The sequence below is a fragment of the Rhinoraja longicauda genome, chromosome 2, assembly GCF_053455715.1.
Source record: "Rhinoraja longicauda isolate Sanriku21f chromosome 2, sRhiLon1.1, whole genome shotgun sequence".
Classification (NCBI taxonomy): Eukaryota; Metazoa; Chordata; class Chondrichthyes; order Rajiformes; family Arhynchobatidae; genus Rhinoraja; species Rhinoraja longicauda.
In genome coordinates this window covers 1181794-1195139 of record NC_135954.1, presented here as the reverse complement: position 1 = coordinate 1195139, position 13346 = coordinate 1181794, and the positions used below count along the sequence as shown (strand labels likewise).

The following is a 13346-nucleotide window of genomic DNA, read 5'->3' as shown; positions in this document are numbered from 1 at the left end:
CCAGCACCACCATTCATTGTGATCATGGCTGATCATCCACAATCAGTAACCCGTGCCTGCCTTCTCCCCATATCCCTTGATTCCACTAGCCCCTGGAGCTCTATCTAACTCTCTTTTAAATCCATTAAATGCTTTGGCTTCCACTGCTTTCTGTGGCAGAGAATTCCACAAATTCACAACTCTGGGTCAAAAAGTTTCTTCTCACTTCAGGTTTAAATGGCCTCCCCTTTATTTTAAAGACTGTGGCCCCTGGTTCTGGACTCCCCCAACATTGGGAACATTTTTCCTGCATCTAGCTTGTCCAGTCCTTTTATAATTTTATATATATTTTTAGAGATACAGCGAGGAAACAGGCCCTTCGGCCCACCGAGTCCGTGCCGCCCAGCGATCCACGCACATTAACAGTATCCTACACCCACTAGGAACAATTTTTACATTTACTCAGTCAATTAACCTACAAACCTGTACGTCTTTGGAGTGTGGGAGGAAACCGAAGATCTCGGAGAAAACCCACGCAGGTCACGGGAAGAACGTACAAACTCCGTACAGACGGCGCCCGTAGTCAGGATCAAACCTGAGTCTCCGGCGCTGCATTCGCTGTAAGTCAGCAACTCTACCGCTGCCCCACCGTGGCGCTTATACGTGTCTATAAGATCCCCTCTCATCCTTCTAAACTCCAGTGAATACAAGCCCAGTCTTTCCAATCTTTCCTCATATGACAAGACTTTAATCTGACGCTCTTACACCAGGGGTGAGTGCAGTTTCTGGCATGGAATGGTCAGTGTTTAAACAAATCCATCTTCACATTTATAAACGCTAATCTTCTGATATTTAAATCAGTTGAAATGAATCTTTCATGGTGCCGCCGCCACTTACTGCAGCAAACAATGTTTGTCCTTTTACTGCTCTTGTTGAATGCAGAATAATTAATAAATGCCACCGTTAAATGAAGTCAAATAAAGGCAAAATGTGAACGAGAGGGAGGGATTTGTTGAAGGGTCCTTCAAAAAGTTAGAGGAAACTTACCGCTCGTATAAGACGTTGGTGAGGCCGCGTTTAGAATATCATGTTCAGTTCTGGGCACTGTTGTAGGAAAGATATTGTCAAGCTTGAAAATGGTTCGGAAAAGATTTACAAGGATGTTGCCAGGACTAGAGGGTGTGAGCTACAGGGAGAGGTTGAGTAGGCTGGGTCTCTATTCCATGGAGTGCAGGACGATGAGGGGAGATCTTATAGAGGTGTACAAAATCATGAGAGGAATAGATCGGGTAGATGCACAGAGTCTCTTGCCCAGAGTAGGGGAATCGACGACCAGAGGACATAGGTTCAAGGTGAAGGGGAAAGGATTTAATAGGAATCCGAGGGGTAACTTTTCCACACAGAGGGTGGTGGGTGTATGGAACAAGCTGCCAGAGGAGGTAGTTGAGGCTGGGACCATCCCATCGTTTAAGAAACAGTTGGACAGGTACATGGATAGGACAGGTTAGGTTTGGAGGGATATGGGCCAAAGGCAAGCATTTGGGACAAGTGTAGCTGGGACATGTTGGTCGGTGTGGGCGAGTTGGGCTGAAGGGCTTGTTTCCACACTGTATCACTCTGACTATGACTCTCACATCCTGGTGAATCTGCCCTTTGGCCAGTGTGGGCGAGTTGGGCTGAAGGGCCTGTTTCCACACTGTATCACTCTGACTATGACTCTCACATCCTCGTGAATCTGCCCTTTGCTATCTGTCTACCCTGTCTATATCTCTTATAATTTAATTCACTTCTCTCAGGTCTTCCCCCAACCTCTGCACACTCTGCACCCTCTCTGCACCCTCTCTGCACCCTCTCTGCACCCTTTCCCTGTAGCTGGAACCCTCTAATCCAGGCACCGTTCTGGTAAACCCCCTCTGCCCCCTCTCCAAAGGCTCCTCATCCTTCCTGTAATGGAACTACTGGGACTAAACGTGTACGGGGTAGATCGCTGGTCGGCGTGGACTCGATGGGCCATGGGACCTGTATCTGCTCTGTACGACTCTGTGACTGACTTTAAATCTAAATTGGTTCCTTGCAGCCCTGACTACATTGATTCCTGGGTCATGAGGTTAAATTATCTATTTGGAACATTTAAAAAAATACATTAATAACTAAATTAAAATTGATTTTCACGGTGGATAATTGCAAACATTTATTGCTGAATAATTAACCCCCAAAGGAAGGATATTCTTGCTATTGAGGGTGTGCAGCGTAGGTTTACTAGGTTAATTCCCGGAATGGCGGGACTGTCATATGTTGAAAGACTGGAGCAACTCGGCTTGTATACACTGGAATTTAGAAGGGTGAGAGGGGATCTTATTGAAACATATAAGATTATTTAGGGATTGGACACGCTAGAGGCAGGAAACATGTTCCCGATCTTGGGGGAGTCCATTTAGAACGGAGATGAGGAAAATCCTTTTCACTCAGAGAGTTGTGAATCTGTGGAATTCTCTGCCTCAAAAGGCAGTGGAGGCCAATTCTCTGGATGATTTCAAGAGAGAGTTAGATAGAGCTTTTAAGGATAGCGGAGTCAGGGGGTATGGGGAGAAGGCAGGAACGGGGTACTGATTGAGAATGATCAGCCATGATCACATTGAATGGCGGTGCGTACAGGCTCGAAGGGTCGAATGGCCTCCTCCTGCACCTATTGTCTATTGTCAAACATATTAGCTTCAGGAACAAGGGAAATTGTATTTCTTGGTTGAAACAGGCACAAATTCCTTGTTGAGTATAAGTTTAAAATAATCTCTTACATGCCCTTTGAGTTGTCCAAGGACCTTGTGTAAAATCATGAGAGGAATAGTTATGGTACTTGCACAGAGTCTTTTACCCAGAGTAGGGGAATCCAGAACCAGACGCTCAACAACCCAGAGTGCTGGAGTAACTGAGCGGGTCAGGCAGCATCTGTGGAGAACATGGATAGGTGACGTTTCACAGAGTGCTGGAGTAACTCAGCGGGTTACTCGATACAAATAAAAGATAGAACAGTACAGCACAGGAACAGTCCCTTCGGCCCACAATGTCCGTGCTGTACATGATGCCAAGACCAATAGACAATAGACAATAGACAATAGGTGCAGGAGTAGGCCATTCAGCCCTTCGAGCCAGCACCGCCATTCAATGCGATCATGGCTGATCCCTCTCAATCAGTACCCCGTTCCTGCCTTCTCCCCATACCCCCTCACTCCGCTATCCTTAAGAGCTCTATCCAGCTCTCTCTTGAAAGCATCCAACGAACTGGCCTCCACTGCCTTCTGAGGCAGAGAATTCCACACCTTCACCACCCTCTGACTGAAAAAGTTCTTCCTCATCTCCGTTCTAAATGGCCTACCCCTTATTCTCAAACTGTGGCCCCTTGTTCTGGACTCCCCCAACATTGGGAACATGTTATCTGCCTCTAATGTGTCCAATCCCCTAATTATCTTATATGTTTCAATAAGATCCCCCCTCATCCTTCTAAATTCCAGTGTATACAAGCCCAATCGCTCCAGCCTTTCAACATACGACAGTCCCGCCATTCCGGGAATTAACCTAGTGAACCTACGCTGCACGCCCTCCATAGCAAGAATATCCTTCCTCAAATTTGGAGACCAAAACTGCACACAGTACTCCAGGTGCGGTCTCACCAGGGCCCGGTACAACTGTAGAAGGACCTCTTTGCTCCTATACTCAACTCCTCTTGTTACGAAGGCCAACATTCCATTGGCTTTCTTCACTGCCTGCTGAACCTGCATGCTTCCTTTCATTGACTGATGCACTAGGACACCCAGATCTCGTTGAACTCCCCCTCCTCCTAACTTGACACCATTCAGATAATAATCTGCCTTTCTATTCTTACTTCCAAAGTGAATAACCTCACACTTACCTACATTAAACTGCATCTGCCATGTATCCGCCCACTCACACAACCTGTCCAAGTCACCCTGCAGCGTTATTGCATCTTCCTCACAATTCACACTACCCCCCAACTTAGTATCATCTGCAAATTTGCTAATGGTACTTTTAATCCCTTCGTCTAAGTCATTAATGTATATCGTAAATAGCTGGGGTCCCAGCACCGAACCTTGCGGTACCCCACTGGTCACTGCCTGCCATTCCGAAAGGGACCCATTTATCCCCACTCTTTGCTTTCTGTCTGTCAACCAATTTTCTATCCATGTCAGTACCCTACCCCCAATACCATGTGCCCTAATTTTGCCCACTAATCTCCTATGTGGGACCTTGTCGAAGGCTTTCTGAAAGTCGAGGTACACCACATCCACTGACTCTCCCTTGTCAATTTTCCTAGTTACATCCTCAAAAAATTCCAGTAGATTTGTCAAGCATGATTTCCCCTTCGTAAATCCATGCTGACTCGGAATGATCCCGTTACTGCTATCCAAATGCTCAGCAATTTCGTCTTTTATAATTGACTCCAGCATCTTCCCCACCACTGATGTCAGACTAACTGGTCTATAATTACCCGTTTTCTCTCTCCCTCCTTTCTTAAAAAGTGGGATAACATTTGCTATCCTCCAATCCACAGGAACTGATCCTGAATCTATAGAACATTGAAAAATGATCTCCAATGCTTCCACTATTTCTAGAGCCACCTCCTTAAGTACCCTGGGATGCAGACCATCAGGCCCTGGGGATTTATCAGCCTTCAGTCCCATCAGTCTACCCAAAACCATTTCCTGCCTAATGTGGATTTCCTTCAGTTCCTCCATCACCCTAGGTTCTCCGGCCCCTAGAACATTTGGGAGATTGTGTGTATCTTCCTCAGTGAAGACAGATCCAAAGTAACGGTTTAACTCGTCTGCCATTTCTTTGTTCCCCATAATAAATTCCCCTGCTTCTGTCTTCAAGGGACCCACATTTGCCTTGACTATTTTTTTCCTCTTCACGTACCTAAAAAAACTTTTGCTATCCTCCTTTATATTATTGGCTAGTTTACCCTCGTACCTCATCTTTTCTCCCCGTATTGCCTTTTTAGTTAACTTTTGTTGCTCTTTAAAAGAGTCCCAATCCTCTGTCTTCCCACTCTTCTTTGCTATGTTATACTTCCTCTCCTTAATTTTTATGCTGTCCCTGACTTCCCTCGTCAGCCACAGGTGTCTCTTACTCCCCTTAGAGCCTTTCCACCTCTTTGGAATAAATTGATCCTGCAACCTCTGCATTATTCCCAGGAATACCTGCCATTGCTGTTCTACCGTCTTCCCTGCTAGGGCCTCCTTCCAATCAATTTTGGCCAGCTCCCGCCTCATGCCTCTGTAATCCCCTTTGCTATACTGTAATACCGACACTTCCGATTTTCCCTTCTGCCTTTCCATTTGCAGAGTAAAACTTATCATGTTGTGATCACTGCCTCCTAATGGCTCTTTTACCTCTAGTCCCCTTATCAGATCAGGATCATTACACAACACTAAATCCAGAATTGCCTTCTCCCTGGTAGGCTCCAGTACAAGCTGTTCTAAGAATCCATCTCGAAGGCACTCTACAAACTCTCTTTCCTGGGGTCCATTTCCAACCTGATTTTCCCAGTCTACCTGCATGTTGAAATCTCCCATAACCACCGTAGCATTACATTTTTGACACGCCAATTTTATCTCCTGATTCAACTTGCACCCTATGTCGAGGCTACTGTTTGGGGGCCTATAGATAACTCCCATTAGGGTCTTTTTACCCTTACAATTTCTCATTTCTATCCATACTGATTCAACATCTCCTGATTCTATGTCACCCCTTGCAAGGGAATGAATATCATTCCTTACCATCAGAGCAACCCCACCCCCTCTGCCCACCTGTCTGTCTTTTCTATACGTTGTGTACCCCTGAATATTCAGTTCCCAGCCCTGGTCCTCTTGTAGCCATGTCTCAGTGATCCCTACAACATCATACTTGCCCATGACTAACTGAGCCTCAAGCTCATCCACTTTATTTTTTATACTACGCGCATTTAAGTACAACACTTTAACTTCTGTATTTACCTCCCCTCTCACATCGTTCACAATTGGCCCTGCCCTTAATTTCTTTTCCCCTCTAGAACTTCTGTTCCCATTCTTCCGAGAGTCTTTTGCAATATCTCCTGTATTCCCTTTTACCTCATCTTCATATTCACAATTTGTTAACCCCTCCCCCCCACTACTTAGTTTAAAGCCACAGGTGTCACACTAGCAAACCTGCCTGCCAGAATGTTTGTCCCCCTGCTGTTAAGATGCAACCCGTCCCTTTTGTACAAGTCACCCCTAGCCCAGAAGAGATCCCAGTGGTCCAGAAATCTAAATCTAAATCCCTGCTCTCTGCACCAGCCCCTCAGCCATAAATTCATACCCTCTATCTCTCTGTTCCTGGCCTCACCAGCACGAGGTACCGGTAGCAGTCCAGAGATAACCACCTTCGACGTCCTACTTCTCAGCGCTTTTCCCAACTCTCTAAACTCCCTGCACGTGATCCATATCCCTCCACTCCCTGCGTATCCATGTGCCTGTCCAAAAGCCTCTTAAACACCACTATCGTATCTGCCTCCACCCCCACCCCTGGCAGCACGTTCCAGGCCCCCACCCACCTCTGTGTAAAACACTTGCCCCACACACCTCCTGTAAACTTTGCCCCTCTCACCCCACAGCTACACTCTCTAGTGTTGGACATCTCCACCCTGGGGGAAAGGTTCTGACTGTCTACCCTATCTATGCCTCTCATCATTTTACACACTTCTACCAGGTCTCCCCTCAACCTCTGACGCTCCAGAGAAAACAATCCCAGTCTGTCCACCCTCTCCCTGTAGCTGGAACCCTCTAATCCAGGCAGCGTTCTGGTAAACCCCCTCTGCCCCCTCTCCAAAGCCCCCACATCCTTCCTGTAATGGGGGCGACCAGAACTGCACCCAATACTCCACATGCAGCCTGACCAAAGTCCTGTAGAGCTGCATCGTGACGTCCTGACTCTTGTACTTAATGCCGTGACCGATGAAGGCAGGCGTACGTGCGCCCTCTACACCGCGCGGTCTATGCCGTGACTGATGAAGGCAGGCGTACGCACGCCCTCTTCACCACGCGGTCTACGTGTGTTGCCACTGTCAGGGAGTTATGGACTTGGACCCAAAGATCCCTCTGCACATCAGCTTATCTATCTATACCTGTAATGGTTTTATATTCTGCAGTGGGAATGAGTTTCAGTTTTAGTTCAGTTTAGTTTATTGTCACGTGTACCGAGGTACAGTGAAAAGCTTTTGTTACGTGCTATTCAGTATTAGTGCAAAGTAAAGGCAGCAAAGTCCAGGAATAATCCTTCACTGGAGTTTAGAAGGATGAGAGGGGATCTTATAGAGACGTATACAATTATAAAAGGACTGAACAAGCTAGATGCAGGAAAAATGTTCCCAATGTTGGGGGAGTCCAGAACCAGGGGCCACAGTCTTAGAATAAAGGGGAGGCCATTTAAAACTGAGGTGAGAAGAAACGTTTTCACCCAGAGAGTTGTGAATTTGTGGAATTCTCTGCCACAGAGGGCAGTGGAGGCCAATTCACTGGATGGATTTAAAAGAGAGTTAGATAGAAAATGCTGGAGTTACTCAGCGGGTCAGGCAGCATCTCGGGAGAGAAGGAATGGGCGACGTTTCGGGTCGAGACCCTTCTTCAGACAGATGTCGGGAGGGGGTGGGTCAAAGATAGAATGTAGTTGGAGACAGGAAGACTAGTGGGAGAACTGGGAAGGGGGAGGGGATGGAGAGAGAGGGAAAGCAGGGACTATCTGAAGTTAGAGAAGTCAATGTTCATACCGCTGGGGTGTAAACTACCCAAGTGAAATATGAGGTGCTGTTCCTCCAATTTGCGCTGGGCCTCACTCTGACAATGGAGGAGGCCCAGGACAGAAAGGGCAGACTGGGAGTGGGAGGGGGAGTTGAAGTGCTGAGCCACCGGGAGATTAGGTAGGTTTAGATTGAATGAGCGAAGGTGTTAGGGGCTAGTGGAATCAAGGGATATGGGTAGAAGGCAGGCACGGGTTGCTGATTGTGGATGATCAGCCATGATCACAATGAATGGTGGTGCTGGCTCGAAGGGCCGAATGGACTCCTCCTGCACCTATGTTTCTATGTTTCAAAGATAGTCCGAGGGTCACCAATGAGGTTGATGGTAGTTCAGCCCTGCTCTCTGGTTGTGGTCGGGTGGTTCAGTTGCCTGGGGCCCCTGAGGGAATGGGCCGTGGTGATTGTGATGTGCCGTGAATGCTGGAACCACTCCCCCCCTCACCGGTTGTCGTGATGATAACCCGCCCTGGCACCCACACCAGGCGTGTTCCCTGCCCATTCACCAGCAGCATTTATTCATTGAGATCACACTTGTTATTGTGTACGTGGGAGTTCATGAAACACCATCCATAAAAAAACCTCACGCACGGCTTTCAATTGTCTTCATCATTATTATCCAAGATCTGTGAAGATGGTCGAGAAAAATTGCAGCAGGATCTGGATCAATTGGCCAGCTGGGCTGTGTGTCTTGTTGCTTTTGACTTAGTATTATCGCAATGGTGTCAGGTTAGGCAAGGGGGAAGTGCAGCGAGACCTGGGTGTCCTTGTACACCAGTCACTGAAAGTTGGCGTGCAGTTACAGCAGGCAGTGAAGACAGCTAATGGCATGTTGACCTTCATAACGAGGGGATTTCAGTACAGGAATAAAGAGATTGTTCTGCAGTTGTACAGGGCCCTGGTAAGACCACATCTGGAGTATTGTGTACAGTTTTGGTCTCCTAATTTGAGGAAGGACATCCTTGTAATTGAGGCAGTGCAGCGTAGGTTCACGAGATTGATCCCTGGGATGGCGGGACTGTCATATGAGGAAAGATTGAAAAGACTAGGCTTGTATTCACTGGAGTTTAGAAGGATGAGAGGGGATCTTATAGAAACATATAAAATTATAAAAGGACTGGACAAGCTAGATGCAGGAAAAATGTTCCCAATGTTGGGGGAGTCCAGAAACAGGGGCCACAGTCTTAGAATAAAGGGGAGGCCATTTAAAACTGAGGTGAGAAGGAACTTTTTCACCCAGAGTGTTGTGAATTTGTAGAATTCTCTGCCGCAGAGGGCAGTGGAGGCCAATTCACTGGATGAATTTAAAAGAGAGTTAGATAGAGCTCTAGGGGCTAGTGGAATCAAGGGATATGGGGAGAAGGCAGGCACGGGGTACTGATTGTGGACGATCAGCCATGATCACAATGAATGGCGGTGCTGGCTCGGAGGGCCGAATGGCCTCCTCCTGCACCTATTTTCTATGTTTCTATGTTTCTATGTATGGCTGTATGGTAACATATATTTCACTGTACCTTAATTGGTACATGTGACAATAAATTGATCTTGAAATCTTGAATGGTTGATGGAATTTAATACAGAAAAATGTGAGGTGATGCATTTTGGGAAGTCGAACAAGGGCAGGACCTACACAGTGAATGGTAGGCCTCTGGGGAGTGTTGTAGAGCAGAGGGATCTAGGAGTACAGGTGCATGGTTCCTTGAAGGTGGAGTAACAGGTAGATAAGGTTGTCAAAAAGGCTTTTGGCACATTGGCCTTCATCAGTCAGAGTATTGAGTATTCTAAGTTGGGAGGTCGTGTTGCAGTTGTATAAGATGTTGGTGAGGCCGCATTTAGAGTATTGTTTTCAGTACTGGGGACCATGTTATAGGAAAGATGTTATCAAGCTGGAAAGAGTACATAGAAGATTGACGAGGATGTTGCCAGGACTAGAGGGTGTGAGCTACAGGGAGAGGTTGAGTAGGCTGGGTCTCTATTCCATGGAGCGCAGGAGGATGAGGGGAGATCTTATAGAGGTGTACAAAATCAGGAATTGATCAGGCAGATGCACAGAGTCCCTTGCCCTGAGTCGGGGAATCGAGGACCAGAGGACATAGGTTTAAGGTGAAGGGGAAAAGATTTAATAGGAATCCGAGGGGTAACTTTTCCACACAGAGGGTGGTGGGTGTATGGAACAAGCTGCCAGAGGAGGTAGTTGAGGCTGGAACTATCCCATCATTTAAGAAACAGTTGGACAGGTACATGGATAGGACAGGTTTGGAGGGATATGGGCCAAGCGCAGGCAGGTGGGACTAGTGTAGCTGGGACATTGTTGGTCGGTGTGGGACCACGAGTCTTAAACTGTGGCCCCTGGTTCTGGACGTGCAGGTTTGTAGGTTAATTGGCTTGGTAAATGTAAAAATTGTCCCTAGTGTGTGTAGGATAGTGTTAATGTGCGGGGATCGCTGGTCGGCACGGACCCGGTGGGCCGAAGGGCCTGTTTCCGCGCTGTATCTCTAAACTAAACTAAACTAATATATTTTTGAAAACAACGAAACAGAGCAAAACAAAGCCTGGCCCACACATCTCCTTTACACTTTACCTTCACACCTGAACACAATGCAGTCTAGTCTTTGATTCTTCCACCTGGGGGACTGGGTGTGAGCGCACCTTGTCCACCTGCCTGGTCCAGGTGCAGCTGGGGAGAGTGCAGTCAGGATCAGCGGGTGGATGATCAAAGTTGCCTGTATCTCAATGTCACATTGACCGCAGTCACGCATCGGGTCAGCAGTAACGCAATGCCACACCTGGAGTACTGTGTGCAGTTGTACAGGGCCCTAGTGAGACCGCACCTGGAGTACTGTGTGCAGTTGTACAGGGCCCTAGTGAAACCGCACCTGGAGTACTGTGTGCAGTTGTACAGGGCCCTAGTGAGACCGCACCTGGAGTACTGTGTGCAGTTGTACAGGGCCCTAGTGAGACCGCACCTGGAGTACTGTGTGCAGTTTTGGTATCCAAATTTGAGGAAGGATATTCTTGCTATTGAGGGCGTGCAGCGTAGGTTTACCAGGTTAATTCCTGGAATGGCGGGACTGTCGTATGTTGAAAGACTGGAGCGACTGGGCTTGAATACACTGGAATTTAGAAGGATGAGAGGGCATCTTAGTGAAACATATAAGTTTATTAAGGGATTGGACACGCTAGAGGCAGGAAACATGTTCCCAATGTTGAGTCCAGAACCAGGGGCCACAGTTTAAGAATAAGGGGTAGGCCATTTAGAACGGAGATGAGGAAAACCTTTTTCACCTTTTTCACCCAGAGAGTTGTAAATGTGTGGAATTCTCTGCCTCAGAAGGCAGTGGAGGCCAATTCTCTGGAGTCTTTCAAGAGAAAGTTAGATAGAGCTCTTAAGGATAGCGGAGTCAGGGGGTATGGGGAGAAGGCAGGAACGGGGTACTGATTGTGGATGATCAGCCATGATCACAGTGAACGGCGGTGCTGACTCAAAGGGCCGAATGGCCTCCTCCTGCACCTATTGTCTATTGTCCACAGCTCCCGGCCACACTGCATCTCCTGGGAAACTCAGCATGTCCCCAGTCCCCCCCCCCCCCCCCCCTCCCCCACCCTCCACCTTTGATGGTAAATGCTGCTGGAAATTCTTTTTCCTGCAAACAGTCCAGTAGAGTTTTGCCTTATCCCCGATTAGCAAATGTACAGAAATATTCTACTGAGCAAAGACACAGAGTGCTGGAGTAACTCAGCGGGTCAGGCAGCATTTGTGGAGCGGCCACCATTGGTGGAGTGGGAGCTGGGTGAGGTCACGTGGGGCGCGGGGCGGTGATGTCATCTTGTCCCGTATTTGGGAGTGAGGAAGTTGGCAACCCTATGTGTACCGAGGTACAGTGAACAGCTTTTGTTGCGTGCTAACCAGTCAGCAGAAAGACAACACACGATTACAATCGAGCCGTCCACAGTATACAGATACAGGATAAGGGAATAACGTTTAGTGCAATGTAAAGCTAGCAGAGTCCGATCAAGGATAGTCCGAGGGTCACCAATGAGGTAGATAGTAGTTCAGCACTGCTCTCTGGTTGTGGTGGGATGGTTCAGTTGCCTGAATAGTTGACATTTATTGGCTGAGTTAATACTGTGATGAGAAAAACAATTTTCCACACAGACCTTTGGGGATTTTTTAATACCGGTTAACAGCAACACTAAAATCATGTCCATAAATCATCAGAGCAGAATTATGCCATTTAGTCCATCGACTCTACTCCGCCATTCAATCATGGCTGATCTATCTCTCCCTCCTAACCCCATTCTCCTGCCTTCTCCCCATAACCCCTGACACCCGCACTAAACAACAATCTATCTATCTCTGCCTTAAATATACCCACTGACTTGGCCTCCACAGCCGTCTGTGGGAAAGAATCCCACAGATTCACCACCCTCTGACAAAAGAGATTTCTCCTCATCTTCACTCCAAAGGAACGTCCTTTAATTCTGAGGCTGTGCCCTCTGGTCCTAGACTCTCCCACTAGTGGAAACATCCTCTCCACATCCACTCTATCCAGGCCGCTCACTATTCTGTGTGTTTCAATGAGGTCCCCCCTCATCCTTCTAAACTCCAGTGAGTACAGGCCCAGTGCTGACAAACGCTCATCATATGTTAACCCACTCATTCCTGGGATCGTTGTTGTAAACCTCCTCTGGACCCTCTCCAGAGCCAGCACATCCTTCCTCAGATATGGAAATATAGATACATAGACAATAGGTGCAGGAGGAGCCACTTGCCCTTCGAGCCAGCACCGCCATTCAATATGATTATGGATGATCATCCACAATCAGTATCCTGTTCCTGCTCCTGTATCCTGTTCCAGACATGAACGTAAAACCCACGTTCCACGCTTTGCTGTCCGTCCCACCCACCCTGATGTTGCATGAGGTCATAAGGAACAGGAGCAGAATTAGGCCATTCAGCCCATCAAGTCTGCCCCACCATTCAATCATGGCTGATCTATCTCTCCCTCCTAACCCCATTCTCCTGCCTTCTCCCCATAACCCCTGACACCCGTATCGACCAAGAATATATCTAAGGTAGACACAAAATGCTGGAGTAACTCAGCGGGTCAGGCAGCATCTGTGGAGAACATGGATAGGTAACGTTTCACAGAGTGCTGGAGTAACTCAGCGGGTCGGGCAGCATCTGTGGGGAAAAGGAACCGGTGATGTTTCGGGTCGAGACCCTTCTTCAGACTGATGTCAGGGGAGGGGGCGGGACAGAGATAGAATGTATTCAGAGACAGTGAGACTGGTGGGAGAACTGGGATGGGGAAAGAGGGAAATCAGGGGCTATCTGAAGTTAGAGAAGTCAATGTTCATACCGCTGGGGTGTGAGGTGGTGTTCCACCAATTTGCGCTGGGCCTCACTCTGACAATGGAGGAGGCCCAGGACAGAAAGGTCAGATTGGGAATGGGAGGGGGAGTTAGAATCTACCTGACTCTTGCCTTCAAAATATCCATGGCCTTGGCCTCCCCAGCCTCGTGTGGCAGAGAATCC

General features: G+C 47.7%; 1 protein-coding gene across 1 annotated transcript in view; it reads left to right on the top strand.

The window, feature by feature from the left end:
• Positions 1-532: 532 nt before the first annotated feature.
• Positions 533-13346, top strand: part of LOC144601589 (rab effector MyRIP-like) — a 98985-nt gene continuing 86171 nt past the window's right edge. Inside the window, exon 1 of the mRNA XM_078413801.1 lies at positions 533-599. The gene's annotated coding sequence lies outside the window, so the exon portion shown is untranslated. The remainder of the gene's footprint in view (positions 600-13346) is intronic.